Below are 24,920 nucleotides of genomic sequence, written 5' to 3' on the forward strand. Positions count from 1 at the left end.
TCAAGTTTGGTCGGGTTAGTGGGTGGCAACGTAAGATGGCTTCCGGTGGCTTCATTTCTCGCTATGGTGATATGTGGCATTGTGAGTCTGTATATAAGTCCGTGGATGTCGCTCACCGTAATCCATGGAATGCTCAAGAAGTTTGCGTGAGTGCACAGTCACACGGAAAATTATAGGGAACATTGGGTGCAATGCGTTCAATGAAGGGAATTCTACAATGATTCAGAGGTTTCAATACACGCTGTTGTCATATTTATGAATGAAATAGGATGACATCCATCACAAAAGGCCTTGGAGCTCTGCATTACACCACCTGCGCCACAACTTAGACCATGCTTTTTGATGGTCTAAAGATTAGTCTACTTTCAGGCACCACATTTTCAGGTGTGCCAGGGGCATGTAAAATTAACATTCTCGGTCTACCAAATCGCCCAGCAAGGCAAAGCGTGGCCTGACAAATTTTCAAACATTCTAAAAGAGGTTTGCACCATCACGAATATGAAGATGCACCCGTTTTTCCAGTGTCTACAAAAATAAAGCTCTGAATACTCATCTGTTCATATCTACCCATGTGATTGAATGTTGACCAGTCTATGGTGTCTCCTGTTTCTCTTGCCTGATCATCAGTCCCTGAGTGTAATTGAAGGCAAGCGGCTTATTGAAATCTTGTCACATATGGGCCGCGGTCCAGCTGGGCAGGGAAGGACCGATCACAACTGCCGGTCCTTCCCTCCACCCCCGAGGTCCGCTGCCCTCCTGGCACCGGCACCGCCTTGGCTCCAGCTGGGCCCGACTCATCCAAGAACGCCGTCTTTTCCGGCCGGCCTGCTCACCCGCATGGCGCTTGGCGTGTCAAAGGTGCGCTTGGCAAGGCGGGTGAAAAACAGGCGGCGGCAGCCGGTCTTTTTTTCCGCTTCCTCCCGATGGTTTTCTCACCATTGGAGGATATGGAACAGCAGCATTTACTCACCTTCTCAAAAAAGAAGAAAAAAAATTACACGGTAAGGGTGGTTCCCATTTAAGAAAAAAAAAGAAAAAGAAAAAAAAAAAGCATCTTTTGTTCACTTCCTTTTAAATTTGGATGATCGCAGCAGTGACCATATGCACATCTTCATGCCAAGAGTTTCTTGTCTGCTCGCATTTTGTCTCTGAAATCACTGAACATGCCTCATGCATTGTGCGTATGTGTATATATATATAAAGTGCTGTCAAAGTTAAAGCGTTAACTAATTAATTAATCACAAAAAATTATCGCATAAATCATTGTATTACCACAGATTAATCACACTATTAATTTTGACCGCAGATGATCCTTTTTAGCTGACAGCGGTGGTTACGTCAAAGGTAGCTGTTGGAGTTTGAGCAATAAACAAAACTACATGCATTAAAGTAAAGCATTTAATAAATGTTTACATATGCCGTAGGTCATTTTTTCCCATTTTAAATTATGAAAATAATTAATTGATTAGAAAAAGCAGGATGAACGTGTGCAGTGGATATACATTTTTGAAGACGTCCTCATAACATTAAATGTCGAAAAAATTAACACATAACTGGTGCGCTTCAAATTTAGCAGGCAAAATATGTCGGGGGAAAAAAAAAAAAGCCTTTTTAAGTCAGTGATTAATCACGATTAATCAAAATTCAAAGATGTGATTAATCTGATTAAAAAATTTAATTGGTTGACAGCTCTAATATACACAAATATGTCATGTCCACTGCAATCACGTATGGGTCCAAAGGGGTTAAAAATATCCCAACTTTCTTGAAGCAACATAATGGTGCCCGCAGTGTGAGGGGAAGCGGGAAAATTTAAGTGTACAGGACAATTAAAGTGTACAGGAGAGTTACTAGAGTTGCTCTCAAACTATTTTCAACGCTTTTCTAATGCATTAAAAAAAGACATGCAACAGACCAATATTATTTATTTGTAAAATAAATAAATAAATAAATTGATCATATTTAGAAAATGTAACATCTGACAGCAGCAATATGCATTTTTCAAAAGGTTTTAATCTGATATGCTAAGATGGATCTGTTATCAGTTAAGATTGATTATCTTAGTACCAGGCTGAAGTTGAATAATTGAGTTATAACGTGGATTGGTTCTAATGTCACTCTGAAATCTTCATGACAAAAGTGCTTTGTGAGTACATTGAATCTTGGTCTAGTACCTGGTAGACGTTGAATGCTTTAGTGATAGTGTATGATTTTCAATGTGTCTCTGAAATCAGACATAATGACAGTCACAAAGGGTTCTGATACGATGCTTCATATCTTTTCTTTCTTTCTTTTTTTTTTTTATTATTTTTTTTTACGATGCATCATGTCTTTATGATACTTTCTGATTGGCATCCTGGAATGTATTAGTGCCTGGCAAAAGGGGAATGTTCGAGTCATAACAAGGATTATTCTTAATGTCCTCAGAAAACAGACATAATTACACAAAAGGCCTTTGAATTTGATGCTACATCAGAAACTTCCTGGGTGTTATGCCACTATACAGTACCTAACGGCGATAGTATCAGGATTATTTTTAATATAACTCTGAAGTTCCAGGTAACGACAGTCACAGACAGATTGCTTGTGTCAACGTTATGAGAAAGAACTTTGTAGTGCCCAAGGCATCATTTGTTTGGATGCTTGGCACACATGACTCGGACGCTTTAAGTTCAGCACCAAAAACAAGAACTTCATGCAAAACACCCGCAATTAATCACAGCCAGGGTGCTTTCCTGTTCTTTATGATTAGTAATGGCCATTTAGTGTGTGGCGGGTCACTGCACCCCACTAAAATATTTATGCCATAAACAGCGTGAATGATGAGGGTGGCGGGAAAGGCAAAAATATGCGCCACCACTGACGCTTTATTTTCCAAAATGAGCTGAGTTGCTGCATGCAAATGAGACGTCGGCTGTGGTCATGTGACGCAGCCAATGATCAATCGCGGACTCCTAATGATGCGGCAAATGGTTGCCGATTCTTCTGATCATGGCCGCTTCCTGTTCCGCTGTTACCATGGCAACCCAGCCACTCGTTTTGACCCAGTGCGACGGCGAATGGGTTTGCTTACTTTTATTTTGCTTCCATGACCTTAATCCTGTTTAGTTCCTTGCAAGCATGAATGATGCTATTATTATTCTTATTCTTATTCTTATTCTTATTCTTATTCTTATTCTTATTCTTATCATCATTATCATTATGTTGTCAATTAGCAATTTTGCCTTTAAGGCACACCAATATTGTGCTAAATTGCACCGTGACAAAAAGTCTGTACCAACTCGGTGACATGGAAGCTAATAATCTTTGTTTCCATCACAGCGTGTGGACTCCACCACTGCAAGTTAGTTTAATATTTCACAAGTTAAATAGGTTATGTCATTATAATTAATTGTTCAATTACACAGTGCCTCACCAAGTGTAAGACATTATTGATCTGACACATTTATTTCCGTTTCTCTTAAAAGTGTCTTTGTCCATCCATCCATCCATCCATTATCTTGAGCGCTTATTCCTCACAAGGGTCACGGGGCGTGCTGGAGCCTATCTCAGCTGGCTTTGGGCAGTAGACGGGGTACACCCTGGACTGCCAGTCGCAGGAGTGTCTTTGTCGAACATCGGAAATATGATTACTTGTGACTAATAATAAGAATAAGTGCATACAGGAAATTATCCATTGATTTGTTTTCTCCGAGAGGTAATTTAATAAGTCTTCCAATTCATCGTGTTCATTTTAGGATATCAACTCTTATGAACAGCTTCCGTCAGGGTGGATTCTCGATGGTGTCTATTGGTTAAAACTTGTATACCTCATGGGAAAAGAAAAGTAAATAAATAATAATTTCAATATTTTGGGATTGGCATTTTTCAGACTTTAATGTCTGAAAATATAGATTGTCTAATATGGAACAATACAGTCTTCCCTCGCTATAACGCGGTTCAATTTCGCGGTCTCGCTGTATCGCAGATTTTTTTTTAAGTGCAATTTTGCACATTTTTTTACAGTAATATACCCATTTTATAAAATTTATGAAGGCTTGAACATTGTCAATGTTTGAACAAGAGAGAAATGTGAGAACATGTAAATGCCTCAATGAGAAAAGTGTATAAATTGTGCGGTCGGGGATTTTAGAGCCTTAAAACATTTATAAGAATTGTAAAACATAAAGCTAACTACTTCGCGGATTTCATTTATTGCGGGTATTTTTTGGAACCTAACCCCAGCGGAAAACGAGGGAACACTGTATAGAGATCAAACCTTCAAAATCAAAGCACTCCAGGACAATAAGAGTTGCACCACATGATTGTTGGCCATATGGTGGCCTATTAAGTAGTCAAGCTTAAACTATTTTGTGCTTGTTTATTGAGTGTGACTGTTAAATAAACCACCATGTGTTCAAGAAAATATGGTGAAACTGTTATTTTACCTCATATTTTTGTTTTGAATATCTGACTTTTGACAACACAAATGTTGCTTGAGTGTTACTGAGCAGACTGGGACAGTAATTGCTCTGAGTTGTTCATAAAATCTTACATTGTTGAATACTCAACTTATGAAATGCTTCATGTGAACCGCAACAATTCAGAAAAAGGAATGGCCGAGTCATGCTTTATTTGTTTTTGCTTGTTTTTTTGTTTTTGTTTTTAATGAAAACTAGGGGTGTGAATTGCCTAGTACCTGACGATTCGATTCGTATCACGATTCACAGGTCACGATTCGATTCGATACCGATTAATCCCGATACGAATTTATAAGTCGATTGTTGCGATTTTTTTCCATTCAAATTTAGAAAATACTAATCAGTAAGCTTGTAGAGTGTAAGATTTATATGAAAATGTATTATTTATTTATCTGAAATTTCAGTCTTATAGAGGTTGTAATCTGTTTCATGTTTGAACAGCATTAAAATAAAATATTAAGGCTTAATGTTCCGTTCATATAACATTCTTCCATGCTCAAGGTGTGAATCCTAAAAAAATAAAAAATAAAAAAATAAAAATCGATTCTGCCGATTATTGAATCGATTCGAGAATCGCGCGATGTAGTATCGCGATATATCGCCGAATCGATTTTTTTTTTAACACCCCTAATGAAAACTAAGCGGATGTAGGAAAACTGATACAAAACAATGTCATACAAAAACTGGCCATATGAAAACTGTGCTTCCACCCAAGAGGTTTAATTAAAATTCAATGTCACATTTCAGAACAAAATCCGCTTAAAATCAGTATCAATAAGAGATGTGTGTGGGGGGAAAAAACAAAAAAAACAACACATGATAGTGTGCTTCACACTCCCACCGCTAGAAAGCACCAGCAAAAAAAAAAAAAAAAAAAAAAAAAAAGCCACAATCAATTCAGTTTTCTTGCAGTGGAAGGGCTATAACAGTTGTTGGCGCTAGTGTGCCATTAAGTTGGTTTTGCAACTCAACTCTGTGTGTTTTTCTGCAATAAAATACAGCTTAGTGCATTTTGTGTGGAAAAAATATTGGGGGTAAATGTGGTGATTTTATATTAGTGGGGCTGGAGTGGATTGGGAAAGATGATTTATATCTTAAGGCACCTCGACATAGTAGCTAGAATCCAGCCAAAGTCATCCCACGTCTCTTGGATTTAAATTGTTGTGCCAGTCCTTTCTTCTCTCCCGACAAACATACTAAACACACGCTAAAAGTGCCGAGGCGTGCGCTGTAATGATCTCCCGCGGTGCTCAGACAGATTGTGACTCGGCGTGTCAGCCAGCGTCGCACTCCAACGCCACTGTCAGAGTCGGGTGAAGAACCGGGCTTACAGCTTCATGTGTTGTTACAATAACTTGATGTCTCATTAGAAGAACTCCACGATTTACGTGCACTTACTGAGTAGGCAAATGTTCATGACAGAGCAATAATCCTGTTGATTTGGACAGCCTACAACTCAAATTTACTGATGTAGGAACCTTTAGTTTATTCGTAGGATGTACCATTGAAGCCAATTCACTACCAGCAATTTATAGATAGAGTTCCGGATATTGCCAGGCCAGCCATCTAAGAGTGTTTTCACTGATCTGTCAAGACCCACCGTATATTGTGTTCTCTGACAATATACATACACCAAACCTTTCCAGCGTTTTCTGTTCTTTCGTAATCAGCAGCAGTTGAACATGAACTACTTTCACCAAGAAACACCATTTTCTGACCAAAACGTTTTGTTTTTTTTGTATAATTAAACATGTCAAGCAAAATGGTGACTTTGACGCTATTTTTTTTTTTTTGCTTGCTTTTGCTACACTTCAAATCCAAAGTGCATACTGCCATCTACAGGGATGTTTTAGTCATTGCAGTGGTTTACAAACCACAATTTCACACACAAGCTAGGTAGGTCTTCCACCCCTACCTGTTAAAAAAACATCCTACTACAAGAATCCAGAAATAATTAATTCTCCATCCGCCCCTGGGCCACCACAAAAATGTTTATAATCGCCTGTAGATGCCACAAGATGGACGCAAAGTACTACTTTTGTTTAAAAGAAGCTCCTCAGTTCAATAAAAATATATTTCAATGGTAACAAGATGCCGCAAGATGTTGCCAAAGCAATACTTAAATTGTGATGAATTCCCCACCGAAATCCGCAATTGAAGTAAATTTATGAAAGCCACGGTAAATTGAGTTACATGCTTGGTCGTGGTCGCAAGTTTTAACTGTAATCTTCTCACTTATCTTCCACAGAATTGTCTTCTCCAACTTTTTAACAGCATCGTTTCTATGACAACAAGGCAGCATAGGTAGAAATAATCAAGAAAAGCTCACTGTTCACTTTGCGGCGTCTTTCGTTGCAAAGGAGCTGACGGTCAAAGCCAACAAAGGCGGCACAAGTGGAACACGGCTGTCTGTGTCAATAATCTTATTTATATATTAATCTTATTTGACCAACGAGCATGAGAGCACAGCCGATCGCAAACCGCTGTTGTCCAACTTCGGGCCTCCCGAGATGGAGCCTGACCGGAATGTTACCGAGCAATAACGTGGCAACCGGTGGACATTTTGACACAATCTCATGAAAGCCGTTGTAAGGCCTGGCTGGTGCATACGCGATGATTCTTCAAAAATGTTATCTTTGACAGACCACACACATAAAGATAAAATAAAAGGCATTGAACAGTGCATGTGATGTGGTGTGCTGTGGAAATCTCTACACAGAGCACCACACATTCAGATTCTCTTCCACCACTGATCTTGAACCAAATCCTCTAAGGCAGAAATCTCACATGATCACACATGAAACAAAGAAGAATAGGAACTCTCTGTTATGTGCCGATGTTTCCCGAGTGTTCCCGAGAAGGACTGGAGGCGGGAGCTTTGAAAAATGCGATTGTCGTCAAGAAAATACTTTTACTTTTTGCCATCTGGGGAAGCAACTTTTATACAAAAAATAAATAAATCATTGAGTAGGACATTTTATTTGTGGCTGCTTCTTTGTTCTTTGTTTGGCTACATTCCGTTCACATCACACAGTCAAATGGCTCAAGAGAAGTCTGCTTTCCAAAATCACCACACATATGAAGATTTTTGGTCATAAATATTGAAAATGTATAAAATTTTAGGTTGTTGGCCTAACTTGTTTCAGGTCCAATTATCAACACCAAAACCACTCTTTACACACCTCAGACATAAGAATTATATTATAGGACAATCTGAGAAGACATAATTTGGTCGGGCGTTTGATGTCCTTGGTCAATAAGGCGCAAAAATCGGGACAAAAACAGCTCCATTGTCTTTGTGTGTATCCGGCCTTGGGAAAGAGTTCAGATTTTAGCCCATCACCGTCAGATTTCATTCCTTATGTGATGCCCACGGAGTGTGATCACAATGTTTTATTTTTTCTAAACTTTTTAGTATCTTGATTTCCAGGGCCGGCCCTACATGATTTGGTACCCTAGGCGAAAATGTACATGGTAGCCCCCCCCCAATCCCATAAAAAAACACACACACACACACACACAAAAAAAAAATAGATATATTATATTTAATAGCACACCACACAATAAATACCAAATTCCACAAACAAATAAAAATAAGAAAAATAACAGAAGTACAATGCAATGCAACTTTTTATTGCAATTTTTGCAAAATGACAGTATTTAAAACCTCAAAATGTTTTCACTATGTACATTAATAATTGTGTAAGATACAAAAAATAGTAAATGTATCAATATACAAACTTTGATATATCGTAAAACTTTGGCAATAAGGTGATTCACAGATAATGTGAATAGTGTGCAAAAAAACTTCACTAAATAACATAACGGCAAATACTTAAAATAGTGCACGCCGGGACCTCCTTGCAGCAAAGGCATCAATTGGTGCGCCAAAGGATAGCTGCCTGGATACTTCTTGATTGATGCTGATAAGTGCCAGTCCAGTTAGCCGTTCTTGTGACATGGTAGACCTTAAATAGTTTTTTATTAGTTTAAGCTTGGAAAAGCATCTCTCAGCTGATGCTACAGTCACTGGTATGGTAGCGGCCACTCTGAGTGCTACCCACATGTTGGGATAGATTTCTCGAAGTTTTTTCTCCTCTAGAAAAACTAAAAGTTCCATGCTTGACATATTGGATTTTGGCCAGGAAGGAAATGACTGCATCTCTGCTAAGAGTTTTTTTTTTGTTTTTTTTTTTTTAATTAGAGTACATATTGCACAAATAAGTAGACCCCGAGAAAAAGGCTTGTTAATTCCAGGCCTAGCAGACATGTTGCTACCCATAACAGTCATGGAGCTCATAGAAAATACTAGATGTCGTTGTTTTTGTTGTGGGTTGCTTTTTTTTTGTTGCATTAGTTAATTTGATTAAATTGAAGATTTTGTAATCTATGCATCCTATTACAACCTTACTTTCATGTTGTGAGTCAAGTGCGTATTCTACAGAAAACATTTTGTCAATATTTGGGAAATTGTTCTTATGTTTATTGAGATATTGAACATCCATCCATCCATCCATCCATCCATTTTCTTGACCGCTTATTCCTCACAAGGGTCGCGGGGAGATATTGAACAAAATCTTTAAATTTTTCAAAGGGGGTATACTCATATATGCTGAGCACTGTACATGATGCAGCAATAGCTGATATAACTGAAATAGTCACCTGGATCGAGAAGATCGAGCTTTGTGTCACTCGAAGTACTGCTGATTGGTGCTTGACTGGCTGTTGCTTCAGCTGTACATTAAACAAAATACATCACTTCAAATTATTTTTGGTGTTAAAGCAGGGAAAACAAATCCATTTGCATTATGATAGAATACAATGTCAGAAATTATGGCTGTTTGTATTAAATGCACCATCCATGCACTTACATTCAGTAGCCTTTGGTGAAGATGACACTGAAGGATTGTTTACCACAGCTTCTGCAGGTGCTTGTTGTGGCTGCAAATATTTTCTCAGCGCATCTAGTTAAAAAATAAATAAAAAATGCATTTACTATATCGATGTTTACATTAAACCAGCACATAATTCTTATTTTCAATAAATTAATAAATTTATGTGGTTATGTGAAACAATGACTTGTGCAAATCCATTTGCAGGTATCTGGACTTACTGGCTGTTTTAGTTTAAACTCAGAAAGCGTTGCCCCACTCTTGTGTGCAAAGTAGCTACTAGCATGGATGTAATGGTGCAGTAAACAAGTTACAAGCAAGCTAAGAAGCTAACGCTATTTTCGTGTTTATTTTATAAACAATGATGATTGACTGACATACATACCTCTACCCTGGGCCCGTTTTTCCTCCTCCTCCTTTCGCCGCTTTCTTAATGCAGCACTTGAAGGTTTGGACCTTTTCATTGTTGTCGATGTCAATGTATAAACAACACAAGTGTGCCAACTAGAGGTGGGAATCTTGGGGCACCTCACGATTCGATTGCGATTACGATTCAGAGGCTACGATTCGATTATAAAACGATTATTGATTTCCCCCCCAGGCAGCAGCAAAAAAACAATGTATTTTGGTGCTTTTAATGTTTCGTACATTAGTTACAAAAATAGTACAAAAGTCCTCTCAGGCCTAAATAAACTACTATTTCAGTATCAAGTTAACAGTTCAAAACAGTAAATAAAATACTCAAGTCCTCATTCTGTAACAACAGCTTTTAAGTATATTCAGTCTTCAACAGAATAAAACATAGCATTGAGCAAAAATATATTATTTTTATCCACTCAAAAGTGCACTGAGGTATAAATGAAAGACAATGTGAACTACTACTTCAATACAAATGCCTAAAAAAAAAAAGTGCTTTCCTGCTTTTTAAGTTGTGTAAAGATGAACATGTAAACATTAAAGTTTCTCAGAGGTACAAAAAAAAAAACAAAAAAAACTCAAGTGCTTTTCTGCTTTTTAACTTGTGTAAACATGAACGTGTAAACATTAATGGGATCGTTCGGCTTTTTTAACATGAATCTCAATTTGATCCTCACCTCCCGTGTGTGCGATCACCACTGACTTCGGCATTGGACGAGAGGAAAATAGTCCACCAAGCTGGCTGGGGTCTCGGAAATAAAGCGTTTTTCTTCTAAAAACTTTTTGTTTTCAAAAGCGTGATACATTTCCACCACAATACTCTTTTCTGAATAAAGTCAGACGCCATTACCGCCAGCCACTACTTTTCTGTTCGTTCGTTCGTATCACTGCGCGGCGCCCTGTAGAACGCTAACCGACGCACTGCAGCCAGCTAGCTGATACTTCCGCCTCAAGTTGTTTGCCTTTTCGGAGCAGGTCTGATCTCACGAAGAGGTGGGTTGGTCAACTCAGCCATGCTTGTTGTTGTTTTGAATCTCGAGGCGTGAGTTGTGGATGTGTAATCTCGGTCCGTCCCAAAAAGCGTCCCGAAGACCGCGCGCTACTGCGTTTCAGTTCTGCGTACTTTTCGCTCGGGTCACTTTAGTTTCGCTTCCCTTGGCATATTTATATAATCGGAATTTGGACGTTTGTGAATCGTTCTCGATTGTTCCACGGCCGAATCGTGAATAATCTAAGAATCGGAAATTTTGCACACCTCTAGTGCCAACCATCTATCTATCTTTCCAAAGTGCTGCCACTACACTCTGAGATGATATACGACCCCTCCCCCTACCTTTCATTCATTGTAAGCGGCAGCAGCGGGTCAGGTTCAGGGCGCCAGGACAGCAGGTCGTGAACTCAGTCATTTATTTGAAATAGAAGTAATTAAAAAAAAAGGAACTCAATAAAATATATTTGCTATATAACATTTTATGCTAGAAAACACGAGAGGGGGGGAGGGCTTTTTATGTTTGTGTTTTTTAAATTTTATTTTTTTCCTTTCTGCAATTTGGCGCCCCCTCCACAAGATGGCGCCCTAGGCGACCGCCTAGCTCGCCTGTAGCCTGGGCCGGCCCTGTTGATTTCCTTTGTAATGTGTATTTTGTGTCCTTCGATGTAATGTGCAGAACAAACATGACTTATCTTGGTCAATAGGTGGCAGTGTAATATGGCGTTAGATTTGTGCCACAATTCCGTGCGTAACAAAATGTGTTTCGTACGTACAAAATGTGTTTCGTACGTACCAAAAATGTGTTTCGTACGTACAAAATGTGTTTCGTACGTACCAAAAATGTGTTTTGTACGTACAAAATGTGTTTCGTGCGTACAAAACAGTCCTCGCGCACGCTTGCTACGTCTCTCCTCAACACGTACGAAACTTTGATTTACGCTTGCGATGCAAGGGTCGAGGCGTAATATTTGTGCCACAATTCTTAACCAATCAGGAGTCGGACAGGAGAGCAAATCCTGATTGGCTGTTTAATATCCAATCAGGCAGAACTTTGACAACGTGTCGTCACGCCGCGTTGCATCATGGGCGCTTCTTCGATTTTTTTTGTTTTGTTTTGTTTACTAGCACTCGGTGCTTTCCTGTTTGTATTTTATCTGCATTTCTGCTGACTTTTATTTACTTAACAAAAGTTTTGTTATTTTACGGGGTGAAGCAGCTCCCAACTGCTTTCCTGCTTAGCGGAAGACAAGTTTTAGCCCTCATGGGACCGTTGGATGACCGTTGGGGGGGACGCTAACTTCCGAATCGAAGACTACTTTCAACATTTTCATAACGGTAAGTAGCATAAAAATAGCATCTTTTAACTTGGCCACTATCACACACAGGCTTCCAAGACAATCAAAATTGTATGTAATAGTTACATACACGACATTGGCAATGGATGTGCATAGTTATGATGAAGAAGAAAAAATCGCCACCCCCTTTCTTTATTTTCTTATGCATTTTTAGTGCCTAGTGCCACCAAATGTATATCGTGTAACTAACAGACAGAAAAAAACATGGAATGTCCAAAAGCACTGTTAACACAATGCCATAGTTACTGATTTTTAAGTACGTTAGTGATATTGATTAGAAAATCGTGGAAAATTACGAGATATCAGCTCTTGAATTCAATTCACGAGTTAATTTTGTTGTCATTACCTGTATACTTGTGCACATAAATGCCATCTCAAACAAATCACTAAAGCAGCCTTTTACCACCTAAAAGACTTCGACCGAAGGGTTGCATGCTCCATACCAGAAGAACCTGACTCATGCTTTTATTTCCAGTAGACTTGATTATTGCAAAGGTCTTCTGACTGTTCTCCCTCAAAAGAGCATCATATTATAGCTGCAGAGGTTATGAAGTGGTTACCCTTAGTTGTACTAGACATTTAACATGAACAAGAAACTGTAGAAACATGGATGGTCACATTGTTTTCCCATAACTACATGAAGATGGATGGATATGATTGTTTCACGTTTTACAATTAATAACCTTGAGCTTTTGTTTGTTTCCAATTTACCAGGTAAACCAATCCAGATTGCGCATCGTTTCTATATCCGGGTCACAGTCATCAATACGATGTCTAAGGATAGAGAGTACAGCTGAGATGGATGGGACGGCGATGGATGGCTCCACAATAGCAGTCTACCATGCCTACTGTGTGTAAAACTTGAAATAAAAACTGCAAAGATGCACTGTAACTGTAACTGTAATTCATTTGATTTAAAAACAAAATGTACAGTTTGCTGTTTGTTGATCGATAATGGATCATTAAGTGTCAATTACAAATACAATGTGTAATATATTTTCATCTGTGGAACCTCTTGGGTCTTGCATTCTCAATACATCATCTTGAGTACAGTACTCTGAGGTCTTCTTGGTCAATGATGGGCAAATGTGCAGTGTGTGCACTTCCGCACTTTAATCTTGAAACCATAAATGTGTCATGTACTGCATTGGCACTGTACCTGCAATAGTATTTTGGTTATTGTTTACAGGTTGTTCCGAATACAGTGTGTGACACTTTTTATTTTTCTAATTGTCAATGATACTGTTTGCAAGACACATTTAAATAAGTTCAGTAAAAGTGTCGACAACTTACAGGAGAAAAAATATTTTAAAAATGTTTGATTTGGTATGCTGCAAAACAGGCCATTACAACTATTCGAACTTCAAATTATGATAGTCCAATGTTAATGTTGTCATTCTTCAGGAGCTCTTGATTTCTCTGCTGTCAAGCTCAAGCTTCACGTTCTGACTCTTCCTACAGACATTTTAATGACTAAGTCAAATTGGTCTCATCAGCTGGCTCAAAAACGTCAGGAATTGGGGCTGCACAAAATTGGAAAATCATGCAATACGCGATTTTGCTGAATATAGCAATAGATATTGCAATATTTAATATGGATCTAAAGAAATGACTGATGATGATTTTATTATCTAATGAACAAATTATATTTCTCATGCAGTAAAATGTATTCAGTTATTTAATTGTAATGACTTCAATAATGTTCAACTAGTGGATGGTGGTGCACATTTTAGCAAGTGGCTGACTGGTCAAATTCAGATAAAAGCAAAAAATTCCATATGAAACTTATTGCATGTCTGTTATATGCATATTGCATGGGCCAATAGCGCGATATCAATATTTTTTCCACTCCACTTCTTCATCTTCTGCTTCTCGTGGTGTTTTTGACACTTCTGTTGTGGTGTCATCAGGTGCATTCTGGGTCCTTTGTCATCTTTGTTGCCTGGTAATAAAAACAAAACCCAAGGTTAGCGCTCAGATTTTTAATTGTCTATCTGTTGTTATGGAAAAATGACAAGATCAACCATGTTTCTCACATTAGTAAAACAATTATTTTGGGCAAACATATTTATTTCAACAGCTGCTAGTCATGGTGTATGGTTGTCTTGTAACCAAAATGAATTCAATTCTTACGTCAATAACTATGGCATTGGACTGCCAAACACAGTGCTCTTAGGTATTCAATGTTTTCTGTTATTCACGATATACCTTTAGTGGTACCAGGCACTAATTACTAAAGAAAAATGGATGGTCTAACATTTTCTTTTCTACTTCTTATACAACGCCACTCATGATGGCATGCATTGTTTAAGATTGTAATGATAGTTACACGATCAAAAGAGGACAAAACTATAGGATTTACTGACTTAAATACAGTACAGTATTTTGTAACTTACCATAATGAAAACGTAAGTAGCAGGTTAGCCTCTTCTCTTTTTTTTTTCTTCTATTTTATGCCGTCATCCAACATCACCATGAGCGCTAAAACTTGTTTTCCCTCCTTCTTCCGCTAAGCAGGAAAGCAGTTAGGAGCTGATTCATCCCGTAACATAACAAAACTTCTATTAAGTAAATAAAAGTCAGCAGAAATACAGACAAAAATTCAAACAGGAAAGGACCGAGTGCTTGTTTAAAAAAAAAAAAAAAAAAATCGAAGAAGCGCCCATGATGCAACGCGGCGTGACGACACGTTTTCAAAGTTCTGCCTGATTGGATATTAAACAGCCAATCAGGATTTGCTTTCCTGTCCGACTCCTGATTGGTTAAGAATTGTGGCACAAATATCACGCCTCGACCCTTGCATCGCAAGCGTAAATCAAAGTTTCGTACGTGTTGAGGAGAGACGAAGCAAGCGTGCGCGAGGACTGTTTTGTACGCACGAAGCACATTTTGTACGTACGAAACACATTTTTGGTACGTACGAAACACATTTTGTACGTACGAAACACATTTTTGGTACGTACGAAACACATTTTGTACGTACGAAACACATTTTGTTACGCACGGAATTGTGGCACAAATCTAACGCCATAGTGTAAGACCACGGGTCAGTTGCGTGCCTGACACGGTTGTATGGGGCGCATGCGCGCGGCCATCTTCTCAGAGCCGATGAGAACTGGCGAAAGACAGCAGCGTTGTGGTCGTGGTCTTGCATTGTTTTTACAACTTTAACCTGTTTTACAGGTGGGTACAGCATTGAAAATTGTTTATGAATGTTCTGATATGTTTGTGTCGTATTTCAGTTTCGAATTGAAACAAAGTGTAGTACGTGTCGTGTACAGTTACTGTGTATCGTCGTCGTCGTTTGCCGAGCGTCGAGTAGTGAAATGGCGGCGTCTTGGGCATTACAGTATATCATTTTCGTTTGAATGGGATTTTTATTTGGCGAATGACTGGCTCAATTTGTGTAAAAGTATATTTCTTGTGATCGTTTAAAAAGCAATAAGAACTTAACTTTTCTAACTATTGTATATTGTCAAATCTTTATTGCATGTGTACTTTTTGGCTATATGTTAGTCCCATGGATGTCACTAGCATCCTAAGTTAAAAATGCACTTTTATGCATATTGCAGTGTGAACCAAAGCTTTATTTAGGAAATTGAAAGAGGTATACAGTATAATGTGTGTGGATGTTGATTTGTATTGAAGACCATAGTAACAGAAATGTTTGTTATTGTTTTCTATGAACAAAGAAAATGTGAACGTCTAGATAGGCAAATAAATACAGTATTGTATATGCTGAGTAAGTTAAGAAATAGGATGAAGCAATTCGTAATAAGTCTGTGTATTTTTGGTTATTGTAGTTGGTGTGAATATGTAAATAAGTCAGAGCCGATGAGAACTGGCGAAAGATAACAGCGTCGTGGTCGTGGTCTTACTTTGTTTTACAACTTTAACCTGTTTTACAGGAAAACCTATAACTGCCATCGGGTGCTGCAGTCCGGTACCCGTAACACTTACACAATGAGACTTTGCTTCAGCACAGTCTGAGTTTTGCAGGTCACAGTCAGGTCACAGGCTGCCATTAAGTAAGCAGTTCATAACAATTTGTTGCGTCTATGACTCTCCAACTTCTCAGGAGTGTTGCTCAGGCTCGGGCAGTGGGAAAAAGGGAATCGCTTCTTGATGAAATGACCAAACAACACGTCTGCCTTTCAAGTCAGAGGCCTTTCTTTTGGAGAAGAAGAAAAGGGAGAAGAAGCTCGACAAGGAGCCGACCGTAAGCATGAGGGATGTCAGAAGGGTAGCGGGGAAAAACAGTGGGGATGTGGTGATAAAAGGGAAAAAGATCAAGTGCGGATGAAAGAGATCAGCCTTCTCGGTGGGACCAGAGCGCGAGAGGATACGAGGAAGGACGGGCCGTCAACAAAACAAATCTCAGTGTGGGCTCCATAAAAGATGGATGACACTTTGAACGACTCCAAGTGGAGTCGTAGCGCCGCCGCCGCCGCATAAAATCTCATTTTGAAATGAGGTCATTTGCTTTTTTAACTCTTTCATCCGCGGGCTTCGTGTTGGGAATGTGGCTTTTTAGGGCCGAGGCGGCAGGATGGGACATGCTAATCAGGCGACAAAGCCCGCATTTAATTATTCAGTCGGTGCTCAGTCGTCGGTCTGCATGTGAAACAACAGCAGAGAGCGTGTGGAGAACATTTGGAGATGGGTCAGCAACCTTTTTGAAAGTGAGAGCTGGTTACTGATTAATGTGAAGGGCTACCAGTTTGATACGCACTTCTGAAAGAACAAATTTCCTCAAATGATATTTAATTATATCTTATTATCAATTAATTATGATATTCATCTATGTGAAGGCACTTATCATGTTAACATATTCAGAATGATATGTATCAAATCTCTGGTCCAAAACTGGTTTAGATCTCCAAAACAAATGCTCTAAAATGGCTGGCAATATGCGGAACACAGCTTTGAAAACAGCTTTCTGTGACAATAATTATATTATTCTATAAATTATAATCAAAAGTGTTTACATATTCAAATCATCACTTCTACAACGCTTGAAAATGTCCCATCACTGGTGAGCTATTTTTAGAAATATTGTAGGTTTTACTTGCTGTGGTGGCTAGGCCAGTCACTGCATGCTGCCAGAACATTATATTGAGTGTTCATGTGCCGCTTTTGAGATTCTGAAGGCTAATCAGTGAATCCAACACTGCAGCTCTGACTAGCTTTTGGCTCTAACATGATAATGTGCAGTCCAGACATCGCTTGTGAGGAAAAAAATGTTATAACACCAAATCAACTGCGACTGTGTGGCCTTATGTGTTTATGCGCCGCTTATCAGAAGCTAACACTTTTTTTTTTTTTCATATGACTACACTGCATCCTGCTTACCTTTTGTTTGCCTTTAATAATTTGAACTGATAGCTGCTACCATACAACACTATATAGTGTTTACATATGTGCTGCTTTAGCAAAAGCTAATGACACTGCATCAGCTCTGGTTAATTTTTTATAGCATGGTACAGAATTGACTGCTTAATGTGTTTATGTCCCACTAAACAGAAGCTTACACTATATTATAACTAGACTAAGTACAATTTCTGGAGAAATTGCGTGGGAATGCTGAAAGCTGAATGCTAATAGCTGAATGATAATGAAGGAAACAAAGATAAACTGTGAAAATTACAACGGAATTACCTATTAATTACTAGTATTAATAGTACTAGTAGTAGAAGTAGCAGTAGTAGTAGAAACAGTAGTAGGATTACTAGTAATTATTAAGTAGTAACTTGTATTTAAATGACAAATAAAAACCCATCCACCCATTCTCAGTCAGTAGTCAGCAGTAGTCACCTACCATAAATAAATTTGTCACTGGGATAGACATGTTTTTTTTGCGCTTGACGTCAGGCACCTACATCGTGTAGTTTCATAATTACATAATTATTCTAAGGGTAGACTACCTTTTTTTTTTTACACTTGCTTACTTTAATGCGTCTATTTTGCGCTGTTTTCTGCCTTTATATTTACTAGTCATGTACAATATTATATAAAAAAAACAACTATTGCACTGCAAATTTTGTTTCATTGAACCTCACTGCAGTCATTTTAAGCATAAACATTATCAGTAAAATTACAGGTAAACTCGATATGTCAAGTTCCGTGTAGTGATGCACGATATGAAAAATTTCAACCGATACCGATAACCGATAATTTCCTGCTTTTTATGGTCGATACCGATAACCGATAATTTCCTGCTTTTTATGGTCGATACCGATAACCGATACATTTGTTGTTGTTTTTTTGTATTTAATGTAGCCTTCATATAATCTGCAATTTGTTCATCCAGGAATGGAAAAACTGATGTTTTAGTAGCTCTGATTATGACAGCAAACAAATGTGTCTCTTTCAAATGTGTATTTTCTATATGAAATAGCTAACAGATAATTACACAACATAAAAAGTTAGTTTTTAAATTAATACAGAACTACAACTGGTTTATCTGGAAAAACAAAACATTCATGTATGTATGCATTATGCAATAGGAATGCTTTTATTCAACCCTAAGTGCAATAGTGCATGAGGATGAGGTAGGTGAACGTTTGGTAAAATTATATGCGTTGACATTTGTCAACCTTAGTTTAAAAAAATTGAAATCAAGTAAATAGACAAAATTGGCAAACAAACAAATAAATAAATAAATAAATAAATAAGCAAGCTGCTTAAATTCGTGTGTTGTGTTGTGGCTTGGTTACAGCCGACAGTAACTGGCATTAAATAGTTAGTTCACTGCTTTGCTTGGCTTTAAAAGTTAAAATAACATATGATAGGCATCCTTGAAAACCCCCACCCCGAACTGCGGTGAGACTTAACGTGTCGTGCATTGTTGTCAATCAAACTGTGGCCACTTCGGAGGATGCAACGTGGCTCCAAATGTGCTATTAACTTGTAAAAAACAAACAACCCCCCCCCCCCCCCCCCCCCAAAAAAAAACGGGTCAGCTTCAAAAAAAAAAACGGCTGCTTGTCTAGCGCTATGAAAGCCATAACTTTGGCGTTAATGGCTTTAGGTTTGTTGTTGCTGCCTTGCTGGCTTCTTTAACTTAGCGCCGTTAGCCTAGCAACATTAGCTGCTACAGCTGTGCCTCATTCAAGTTCGTTCAAAACGGCTCTGCTCCGCTTTCTCTCCTCTGTGCTTGCCAAAAGTCGCCTGGATGGTGATTGTCATTCCGCCTTTAGATTTGTTGCTGCTGGCTTGTTAGCTTAGCGCCGTTAGCCTAGCAACATTAGCTGCTGCCTCTGTGCCTCCTTCATGTTCGTTTCGTTCAAAACGGATCTGCCATGATGATGGATTTTCAGGTGAGCAAAAGCCTTCTTTCCCCCTCTTCGAATCCTTGCTGAAAATGTTTTGATCTTCTGCCATGGAGAAAAACCACCACACTGGTGAGTAGAGCTGTGCCAAAAAATCGATTCATAAAAGAATCAAGATTCTCATTTATTAATCGAATCGATATTAATATCCAAAAATCGATTTTATTTAAATTAGAATTGAAGAAGAAGGGCAAAAGGCAGTTGTAGCCCACATGCTGTTTTTGTGGAAAAAGTCACTTACAATACAAAATTAATAAATGTTTAAACAAAAAACAGACACTTTACTGTCTCTATTTGTCATTTTGTCTTGCAATGCAGACTGGAGTAGATCATGACAATGTTGTGCATATCTGTAAATTGAAGCAGAAATCATTTGTCAATCAAATAATTTTGAATCGAAAATCGTTTGAAGCGAGAATCGAAAATCAATTCTGAATCGAATCGTAGACCCAAAAATCGTAATCGAATCGAATCGTGAGACAGTCAAAGATTCCCAGCCCTACTGGTGAGGAGGATATGTTGATTGCTACGTGCTAGTCTAGACAGGAGTGTGGGGCGGACCAAGCTTCGGGTAAGGCGGATTTTTTTTCTTCTTCTTTTTTTTTTTTGAGATGCCGGTCTACAAGAGCGAGAGGCGTGTTAGATGATGTAATCAGCGCGACATGGTCTATACAAGACGTAAGCAGCGCGACTTGGTGTATGGTTGGGTCCTCACGTTGCAAACAGTGTACAGACTTTAATAGATATATCGGACCTTTGTATCGGCTAAAATATACATATCGGGCAGATCAAAAATGACGTCATATTTTCCCATATCGGCCGATATTGTATCGGTCCAATAAATATTGTGCTTCCCTAGTTCCGTGTGTTTGAATATTTGAATGTTTTATTTTTATTTTTAAATCTCGGTCTCAGTTTGTCTAAAATTTTTGTCCTAATGCTCTAAAAAAGGTCTAAAATTTAACTTAGTGATTCCTGCAAGAACCCTGTACTTAGCTACAATCTTACATCCGTTTAAACACGTCATGTTCCGTGTGTTTGAAAATGGATGGATGGATGACTTTTGTATAAAATAATTAGATTTTTTTTTTTTATATCCACCTCAGTTGTGTCAAGCAAAGAGATTGTCTCTGGGTTGAAATTAGACAAAAAAAAAAGTCAGTACCAAGATGAAAGAATCTCAATAACATCTCAATCTCATATGTGGGAATATTCCCACAATAAAATACAAGTTAAACCAATTGGTAATTGGTTGTTCTTATAACTAAAAGATGCAATAAATAAATAAATAAATAAATAAATAAAATATTGAATTACACTGCGGCTCATCATACGTGTGCACTGTTATCATCCGATGTTTTGTAGTGTCTTGATGTGCCGCGTATCAGAAGCTAAGGACACTATGTACCCACTAATATTGTTGGCTTAGCTTTTGGCTTTGACGTGATTTTATGTAGTCTGGAATCTGATCATCGATTGTCAACGAGAAAAGATGTCACGATACAGAATGTTGTGTGAACATACAGATACGATACAGAATGTTATGTTCGGTTTTTGATGTATAAACAACAACACAAGCGTGCCATCCATCTTTCAACAGCACTAACACTATGAGATGATGCGTGGCCCCTACCTTTATTGTAAAGAGCAGGGGGTCAGGTTCTGGACGGCAGGTCAACTTATAGTCATTCATTTGGAGTAGAAGTCATAAAACTAATTTTTATTTAAAATATATATATTATATAACATTTTATTTTAGAAAACCTGAGGTGGATGTATATATATATATATATATATATATATATATATATATATATATATATATATATAGTCTTGCAATTTGGTGCCCTCTCCACTAAATGGCGCCCTAGGCGACCGCCTAGTTTGCCTATGCCCCTGACAATGTTGCACAACTTGTGCATAGTGTATGTGGTGCTTATCGGCACACTGTTTCCAATATGGCGTCAACTATGTGATGTTATGTAGTCTGTTTATGTGCTGCTTGTAAGAGGCTAAAGGCAAATCTGCACATCCAACAATCCAACACATGCTGAATATGGAGGATAAAATTTGCCAAATGCACAATAACATAACTTTCCTAATGCAGTGGCCAGCCAGCCACGATGTCCCGTGCATGTTCTTCCCTGATTCCAAGGAGGGCCCCTGGCCGATTCATCCGACAGATTGCGCTTTAATACGGGAAGGTGACAATACATTTTAATGCTGGCTAAAAAGTCCTTCTCTCCCCGCAGGCACAAAGAGAGGCGGCTCCTCTTCTCTCGCGGCGTAATTGAAAAAGATGGATCTGACCGAGTGTTTCGGTGACGCTGCGGGCAGGCGGGAGGGGAATTGGACGAAGGAACGTGTGTCGGGGGATCATATCGCCTGTCGCGAGCGGCGGGAAAACATTGGAGGGAGGCATTTGCAATTTTATGACTGCTTTAATGGCTTTCTCCATCATTCAAGGATCGCGCCGCCTAATGCACGGTGCCCGTAAATGCGAGGTTCGGAGGACAGACGCTCGTTATTCACGCCCATGCACCAATTATGTCGCCGGGCCCGAATCGAAGGCGACGTGATGCAGTCGCTCAAATGTGGTGGATGTAGTGGACTTTTCGGAATGGACGTGATATTAAATAGACGGGGCACTACATGACGATTACTTCCTCTGGAGCCGTGATCATTGTTTTTTGACTAACCTTGGAGTTTGATGCCAATAACGTGAGCATAGCGTTCCTGCTAACATTGTTACAGGAATAGTGACACTGAGCATTTTCCTTCCCTTCCCCTGAAATTGACAAAGTTGTACTTTTTTTGGGGTCGCGAAGGGTGCCCCGAAACATGCCTCCCTATCAGTACAGGAGAGCCCGGACACCTTGTGGAAGAAAACTCATTTCGGCCGCTTGTATCCGGGATCTTGTTCTTTCGGTCCCACAGCTAATGATAATCACGTGTGATTAATTATCCTTCTGTGTGTGTTCATCGTCGTTTTGTCTTCCCCCATCTGCTGGGTAGCTGTCACAACAATTGAAAATGGTAAACATATTCAATGCTTATGATACAGTAACTCACATACCGATAATCAGGCCAAGTTCAACATCATTTTCCCTCCCTTGAGATCAATTTTTACAAAGGCCAGATTATCTGAAGATGATCATGATTATCCTGTGGTGTGTAGTGTCTTGTGATTTTCCTTGTTGAGCTGCCATGGAAACTATCAAGGCCTTCAAACGGAAATGTCAAACTTGTTCAGTATTTCTGATCCATGCTCTCTGAACCTAATAAGTAGGGTACACACATATTGACAATCGGGCCAAAGTTAAGCATTTTCCATTTTTGGCGATCAAAGTCAGACAAGGACATTTATTGGATGTTCCTAAAGATGATGGTACACTATTATCCTGTAGTTTATGATGTGTTACAAATGTGTGTTTTTCTTTCATGAATTGCTCAGAAAGCTGTCAGGACCAAGAATCGTACATGCCAAATTGTTCAATATTTATGATCCACTGACTCATTTGAGTGAGGTACACACGTACTGATAGTTGGGCAGAATTTGGATATTTTCTCTCCCTTTTGATCAAACGTAACCCGATTAAGAGATGTCTGACGATAATCCTGTGGTGTGGGCTGTGTTGACGTATTTTTCTTCCCCAATATGTGCAATATTTGTGACATACGTCCGTATAGGTGTGTCGAACACTGGTTTGGGTTTCAGCAGACCCCATGCCTGTGAATGGTCAGTTAACCTTCATCGTGAAACTTGGTGAACAGCATGTGGCTTCATCGACCACTCTTCCTGCATGATGCTACGTTGATGAAATGTTTTCCCATTATTTCCAATGGGAAAGTGATTGAAACTGTTTACGTTCAAATTCAGAAGTTGTGCTGTATTTTCAGCTCACTGACATGACGCTGTGCCGTGAAAGGTTAGCGGGATGCAGCGCAGCCCCCTGCTACCTGTCCGCCCCCCCGGTGGTGCACTATAATCAGTTGTGTGTGCGTCCTGACTGTTGAGGTGTGTGAGCCCAACGACTCCCCATCGTGAAGGACGATTGGAAACACCGGGACATGTGTGAGTAATGGACAGCCTGGGCTTCCTCTTCCTGAACCCGCCTTCTCCATCACACACGGCAAAGCCCACCCGCCTGGTTACAGGGGTCTGAGGTGGGGGTATCTTGTGTCGTTTGATGCTCGCCTAACTGTACCTGCGACCTCTCAGCTGCTCATATCTTTGGGTTCACGCCTTTCTGATCACCTGATCAATGTGGAGGTTCTCCTCATCAAACAATCAGGAAGCCCAATGCAGGAAGGGAATTACATTTTCCCCCGGGTGGCAGCCGGGGGCCGCTGCTCACAGAGCAGATTGAAAAAGTGAGGAAATGCGTCCCGAATCAGAGAGGTGACCTATTCCCGATTGTTTGGACGATTAAAAGTCCCTATTTGTCATTCTTTTCATTCGTCACGGTGCAGTGATAGATTTGAGCTTGGAGTGTCATGGGAGCCATGCAGGGAGGGGCCGTGTCTCCGTGGCAACACGGCGAGCGCTCAGGCTCGTACCTGGTATCAAACTTCACCGCCGTGCTCCACCCACACACAATGACGGGAAGTAAATATTCTGGCAACTTAGCAGATGCCATCTGTCAAGCTTCCCAGCTTCAAATTGGGTAACAATTGGAGGAAATATCTAGCACATGATTGTCTTTGATCTAGCCTGGGAATTCACCAAAAATGTTCCCGAAAAAGCTCAATCATACTAATATGGGAGACCTCCCTGTGTCTTTTAGCGCATGATTCCATGAGACTTTTTTGTGCCTCTAATCATGATAGACATGTCTACCAAATTTCATGTTGCGCTGTCAAACTGCCTTTGGGGGCTGAATTTATTTATTTATGTATTATTTATTTATAAATTCTCAGTCAGCTCAAAACTACAATCAGACCCGTTCAGTCCTGTAGGTGGCAGTAATGCTCATGACAAACCCTGAAACATCCCATGACTTATGAAACATGATTTACAGCTTGGAGTCGTTTCAATGTGATTACGTGACGGTAACATTGACTCTTCTCTATTATGCCGTTATTACATCACTCCATAAATGGTGTCTCATTTTAACCGGTTCGCTCTCTCACCTCCGCCAATGTCACTGTGGCACTCTGTGGTATAAAACTTTACAGTGGGAAAAAACACTCCTTGGTGTTTGCTGTGAGCGAACGGGACTCTTTTGTGCTCTTTGTAGGCCGACTGTGCTCTGAATCGCCGATTGTGCAGGCGAACAAAACGAGCGTCCCCGGTGATGGCTTTCATTGAGTAAAATATCTCCCGTGTTGCCAAGGGCGGCTGTCGACAGCATCCGCACAAAGCAATCAAAAGGACTTCATTGTGTCATCCGTAACAACGACCCGTGATTGTTTATGCCTCTCATGGGGGAACTCGTCGGGCGTGCGCCATTGTTGACAAGCACCCCCACAAA

At 39.4% G+C, this 24,920-nt stretch overlaps 1 protein-coding gene and 1 long non-coding RNA gene across 3 annotated transcripts in view; both read left to right on the forward strand.

The window, feature by feature from the left end:
- LOC144025068 (RNA binding protein fox-1 homolog 3-like) overlaps positions 1–24,920 on the forward strand; it is a 461,720-nt gene that overhangs the window by 91,765 nt on the left and 345,035 nt on the right. The gene's annotated exons all lie outside the window — the stretch shown is intronic.
- Positions 11,725–13,007, forward strand: LOC144023796 (uncharacterized). The gene is made up of 2 exons (XR_013284611.1): positions 11,725–12,095; positions 12,830–13,007. It is a non-coding gene; the product is annotated as an uncharacterized LOC144023796 (long non-coding RNA).

The sequence above is a fragment of the Festucalex cinctus genome, chromosome 1 (assembly GCF_051991245.1).
Source record: "Festucalex cinctus isolate MCC-2025b chromosome 1, RoL_Fcin_1.0, whole genome shotgun sequence".
In the NCBI taxonomy this organism is placed as follows: Eukaryota; Metazoa; Chordata; class Actinopteri; order Syngnathiformes; family Syngnathidae; genus Festucalex; species Festucalex cinctus.